The sequence below is a fragment of the Strongylocentrotus purpuratus genome, unplaced genomic scaffold (genome assembly GCF_000002235.5).
Source record: "Strongylocentrotus purpuratus isolate Spur 01 unplaced genomic scaffold, Spur_5.0 spur5_scaffold_2, whole genome shotgun sequence".
NCBI classification, from domain to species: Eukaryota; Metazoa; Echinodermata; class Echinoidea; order Camarodonta; family Strongylocentrotidae; genus Strongylocentrotus; species Strongylocentrotus purpuratus.
Genome location: NW_022145605.1, coordinates 22,763,889 through 22,770,592, shown reverse-complemented (window position 1 = coordinate 22,770,592; position 6,704 = coordinate 22,763,889).

Genomic DNA, 6,704 nt, shown 5'->3' with positions numbered 1-6,704 from the left:
AATTAAACTCATTTAAGCACTTTAAAAAAATTAACAACTTACTCCATTCTTCCTCCCAGGTAGGCTTCACCCATCCCACATGATACTAGCATTTGTTTTTATCAAGGGTGTATTCTAATGAATGGTAAGTCATACAGGTGCATTTATGAAATCATATGGTTTGACCTAGTGGCCTGTACTTCAAAATGAATTACACATAATACTTGAATATTGCACATTTATACAATTTTCGAAAAACCTGAGAGGATCAAACGATGATGAAATGGCAAGGAAATGAACAATTTATATACTTTACTTGTACTGTAATCTAATATCTTCCAGAATAGTTTGACCAAGTCATTATACACTGTACAGAGAAGGAGTTATTCCTCGGTATAGGTTCAATAATATATAATTCTCAGTGAACTCTTTGAGTATATATTTACATTATCAGAGTCCAAAGGCAATTTCGATTGGGGACAAAGTGGGAGGGTACCTGTTAAACGATCGATACGCCTCCTAATATTTGCACTTTGACAGGGTTCTAAGGTAGCACATCTAAACAAACTTTGAACCCTTGTAGCATTACCAGTACACAATTCAAAGGAGCTGATCGATTCCTGGTAGAACCCGGGAGGCAAAGTATTATTCTTTTAAAGTTCACATTCGAGTCGAAATAAAGGGGATCCTCAATTCCAGGGGACATTAACTTCAAAGGCATGGTGAAAATAGGCTACTTTATCATGGCTACCCCCCACCCGGAAAGAAAAAAGCATTTCATCGAGGCAAACTGCATAGAAAGATTCAATTTCCCACACTATAAACTGCTGATTGCTAATTTCTTGATTCTCCAATCTCCCTTTCTGATTTAATATAGCCTTTTAAAATTTTCTGGAGGCATTGCATGCCCAGACTTCCTGCAAAGCAATCATTGAATGCTGTCATTTTTCTCAAGGACAATTATATAGCATACACTGGATGTGTATTATGAGATTATGATGGTTGCTGTTGTGAATGATAGCATGATTAGTAATTCCATGATTAGCTTACAATTAGCAATGCACCATTTTTTATTAAATTTTAGTTCTGTGACCTTCAATTTCAGAACAGTTTTGTAATGAACTACAACCGACTAACAATGCACTTCACAGAACCTCAGGTGATCTGGAATGAATAGAGCATCCTTCATAGTTACCTTCAACTAAACTTATCACTTTTCAATCCACAATAAAAGATATAATATCAGATTGGTAGAATTTATTTTAAAAGGCAGTTCAATTTTCAAACATTCAATTTCATTCAAAGTCCATCACAGTCAAATATCTTTCAGTATGGAAAGGGAGAACGATATTGTTTTTACCTCAATTGAATTCTCTGAGTGCACAGCACTTAAAACAAGATCCACTCTTCAACAATTCACCTGTGAGAAGATTCCAGGGAGAAGAGAATAAATTCCAAACTTGTTAAAACAGAAAGAACACAAACTGATCCTCTCCTCGATTTGCCAAGAATACCATAAGGCCTGTTTAAACTCAGCGAGTGGCACGCTACTGTTTTTCTACTGGTACATACTACACGTTTAATGAACACTAAATGACTTGTTTTAGGCTCTTCATACACTAGCTTACATGTACTTTGATGACCTCACACTATATCGCTTCACGGTGCGTGTTGCATGTCACTCCCACGGTAGAAGCTAGTGCAAGTTGAGCCCCTAACTAATTACATAGTATGACTAAGTACAGCTCACCAGAATGAGGTTCCCTGGGACCGAAACTTTACTAGTCATGTGACTGTACCTGACACCGTGTAGTCGATCACTTAGCAAATCTCGTTATCAGTTGACAAACACAGAGGCTAGGCACACTGGGTAAGGCGGACTCACAGAGTCACAATGTATTGTAAACAGAAGCCAAAAGAAGATACGTGGAACTGATACATGTTGCGGTTGTTTCTTACTTAAAATTGTAGCTCAAGCAATAAACTTGATATTTTGAATTTGCTTGCAGTTTGGGAAAATGCAAAATATGTGCTTCAATCTTGCCAACAAGTCAATGAAATAAAACTTTACAAAATACAAGAGGAACCTGTATCAATCAACACTCAAAGTACAAAAATTATCATAAGTTTCAATATTATCAGCATTAATGATACTCATACATGTAGCAAAAATAGGCAACATTGTTATTGAGCAAGTGATAATAATTAATAAATACAGGTAAGTTCATATTAATTTTCAGTGATTGTTGTAATAATTACAGCTAGGATCATAATTATTCAACGGCTTATAAGCTTCAATTTGATATATGATTTATCCATTTCATTTTTCAATTCAGAGTTGGTCTTTAACTGTCTGTAGTACTATCTAACAGCGGTTTCTTGACTTGCAGTTATTTTTACAAAGTATACTGGATATAGACAGGATGTTTGTACTCAACAGAAGCATCAATTGTAGAATGAGTATGCTATTTGGCTATGAAATATATTCCCACATGTAAACAAACAACTATACATTTATCAATGACCTATAGTACCAGGAAATACAAACAGTATAAAATGGGTTTGCTTGATTTTTGCTTCACTATTCCCTGTTCTTAACATATTATGTAGAATTAAGGGTGCCAATTCATTTACGATCAAAGATAGACTCATTTTCTACATTTTAAAGAAAACTGTGAAATGCCATGTAACAGACTATTCAACAATTCAAAATAGATTACAATGTTGCAAAAAATGGCAAGAGCCAGACATGAAGAAAAAGAGATTAACCACATAGAAAATAGAAGAGGATATGTGGTTTGATATCTGCTTTTATTTATCAGGGGTGAGAGAAGAATAAGAAAGATTAACAGGAGAGAGAGAGAGAGAGAGAGAGAGTGAGTGAGAAAGAGAGAAAGAGAGAGAGAGAGAGAGAGAGAGAGAGAGAGAGAGAGAGAGAGAGAGTGAGAAACTGAGAGACAGGGGAGACAGAAATTAAAACACTGATTCTTCCAAATAAATCTAAATGGCAGAATGGTTTGTAGCCTAGTTACTCTACAAAATCAGGATTACCTCAATCTTACCTAAAGCTCCTTAAAAGAAGGGGGATAGAGAGAGAGAGAGAGAGAGAGAGAGAGAGAGAGAGAGAGAGAGAGAGAGAGAGGGAGAGGGGGGGGGGGCTATGTGACCCCTAAATAATCTTGAACAGTTACTTCCTATGCTTTGAAAATTGTCCTGTAAAACTTTTTGAGAACGAAGCACAACACAAAAACAATATTTATTTACCTTCCAATTTGGTTTTATGCTTATCAGTTTTAGCTCCTGAATGAGTTTCACATCCATCGTTTTTATCCTCGGAAGTTTCACAAACTCCTCCTTGCTCTGCAAATTGGCCATCACCACTCTTTTCTCCCACTTTGTTTCCATGGGAACCACCCCCATCTCCCTGTTCCAACAAACCCTGAGAAACTTCCTCAGTCTGCTTTAAATCAGGCTTCATGGTTCCAGAGTCTACAGCACACCTACCTTCACCTTCACCCTCGGCCATTACCGCTTTACACTGCTAACTTCAATACAAAGTGAACCCTTTGAGAGAAGTTAATGGATTCTTTTTTCCCTCTCAAATACCGATCCGACCGTGACACACGATACTAAAAATGTATTATCCTGCTTTCACTGTCAGACAATACCATGTACACACAATATGATCACACAAAGTTATCTATTTTGTTGGCCGTCAATTATATTGCAGTCAAGTTCCACAACAATAAGTAATTGAGAACAAACACTCAGGCAGGACAGAACAAGCTACAGACCCCAAAGCTTGAATGAAAGAGCTGAAGATTGAAGAGGGAAAATAACATACATGTAGAACACGGAATATGAGGAAATGAACTTTTAATTTGTATGTGCTGTGTGCAAAAAAAAAGAGGAAATAAACAGGACACACAATTACTGAGAAATACACCGAGGGCTCTTTGAAGGAACAACATTCCTGACCATTGTGGTTTTTTTTTTTTGGGGGGGGGGGGGATTATGATCATCAATATCAACAACAAAAAGTTAAATTTGTTCCAGGGTATGAAATAACTTTTAACAAAAAGAGACTTAGACCTCTGACTAACTTCCTTTTTTAATGTGATTTTGAACTGACAAAAACCTAAACATAGTGATGTATTTTAATTTTAGTCGAAAATGAACCAAAGTGTTTCAGACATCAGTATAACATAAATCATGTGTACATAATGTTTTCTTTTAATGATATGCCTAGGTAATGCAGGCATCTTTTCAAGACCAAAAAAAAAAAGTCACACAATCAGTAAAGTAAAACAAAGACACTTGAAGAATTAAAAGAAAAGGAAAGAAAATCCTCCTTTGAGTCTGTATATAATCACCTGGCCTGAAACTTCCCAATATGGTACACCTGTATGGGGTGTTTTATTGGTTAAATAAAATTATTGCAAAACTCAGGATTATTACTGGGAAAAAAGGTGTTAGGCTAGTGATGAAGTCAGTGGTTCTTCTTTATGCTCCATTATCGAATTAAGCCTCCCCCATAGAAAAAGATGCAAAACAGACCTTCTTTAAGGAGATACTTAATTACTTTTTATTATTGATGCATTTATTGTAAAAAAAAATTGTACAATCTGAATCTAGAATAATATTAAAATAATTCAATAAGATTGTGTAAATAGTTTTAATGTACATGTACATAAATGCAATGTATCTATGTTTGAGTCATATTTCATAACAATAGAATTCTTTTAACCTTAGTGCAAACAAAAACTACTTCTTTAAGATTCAATGTTTACTCTTAGTGATTGATTTATTGTCATAAGGAATGGTGTAAAGAATGGGACCAAACATGATTTGATCTTCCTCTTTGCTTGCTCCATTTACCAAAGGTCATGCTGAAATACAAAGTAACTAGAATTGTTGGCAATAAATGAATAAATGAATGAATGAAAATACATGTCTCTCTTTTTCACCAGTTGAAAGAGTAAAAACAATTGAAACACTCTCTCTGAATCTGGTTAGTCAAGTTTTGTTCTATTCTGAAAGTATGGCATTTACAAATTCCATTTTTCTTGCAGAGAAAAAGGTAGAGCCGGAAAACAGTTCATATATTCTGGGGCCACAATCTAAATTACATTAATTTATTTTCTTCTTTTTGTATCTTCTCTCCAATTTGCCATACACTTAATTTACATGAAATGGCTCTTTGAAAGTGAGCTATCCTATGGCTAAATTATTCCTGTATATTGTGAACTATTCCTTACTCGGCCTTCCAAGTCATAATCTACCGCTAACTAACACTGATATGATAAATATCTACTGGTAGCCTATGTGTAAGCAGGTAGGTAATATACTGTATATCCCTCAAATTTCAATGCAACTAAAAACTATAACAAAATGCAAGTCCATGGCAGCGAGCCTGAGGAGTTGAAATCAAGTTTGCTTTGGCAAGTTTTAATATTCCGAATTGCATTAATTTGAATTGAGACAAATATTTCCTGTTACTTTGGTAAATATTTCACACCTTAAACACCTTAAATTTCTTTAATGCAAAAGTATGATTAAAACAAAGGATTATTCCCTCTCTATCATAGCTTTCATCTTCTTATTGCTCTGATTGCTGATGAAATGTTTTAATTGTTTTAGTTGCTCGAGCAGAAGGTACTATAAGCATGCCCATTAGCATCTCCTGAAGAAAAATAAATCCAAAGCTAGAAAGTACAATGTAGTTTTCTCAAAGAAATACACTTCAAACAAACTGCCCATTGCGAAAATAACCTGGAACTTCAGAAACAGGCTTTCAAACTACATTAGGTTAGAATGTAGCCTGTGGGTCACTTCCAACCACATGTATTTGATCAAAATGAGAAATTATTAAATAAAAAAAATAGAGCAGTTTAATCGTTTCATTATCTTGATCATTTGATCATGAAGTATAATCAAAGGCCATATTAATTTACCATGGCAATGTTAAGCTCAGTATTATCTGAAATCTACTTTAGTCAGGAGGAGGAAGAGAAAGTGCAGGAGGAGAGGGGGATGATGAGGAGGAGGAGAGGGAGGAGGAAGAGAAGGTGGAGAGGTGGAGGGGGAGAGGGGGAGAGGGGGATGAGGAAGAGGAGAGGGAGGAGAGGGAGGACGAGGAGGGGGAGATGGAGGAGGAAGAGAAGATGGAGGAAAAGAAGATGGAGGAGGAGAGGGAGGATGAGGAGGAGGGGAGAGGGAGGAGGAGGGGAGAGGAGAAAGAGAAGATGGAGGAAGAGAGGGAGGATGAGGAGGAGGAGGGGGAGTGGGAGGAGGAAGAGAAGATGGAGGAGAGGGAGGATGAGGAGGAGGAGGAGGAGGAGGAGGGGGAGGAGGAGGAGGGGGAGGAGGAGGAGGGGAGGAGGAGGAGGGGGAGAGGGAGGAGGGAGAGGTGGAGGAGAGGAGGAGAGGAGGAGAGGGGGATGAGGAGGAGAGGGGGATGAGGAGGGGGAGAGGGAGGAGGAAGAGAAGGTGGAGGAGAGGGGGTGAGGCCAGAGGAGGAGGAGGAGAGGGAGAGGGAGGAGGAGGAGGAGGAGGAGGAGGAGGAGGAGGAGGAGAGGGAGGAGGAAGAGAAGGTGGAGGAGAGGGGGGTGAGGCCAGAGGAGGAGGAGGAGAGGGAGAGGGAGGAGGAGGAGGAGGAGGAGGAGGAGGAGGAGGAGGAGGAGGAGGAGGAGAGGGAGGAGGAAGAGAAGGTGGATGAGGAGAGG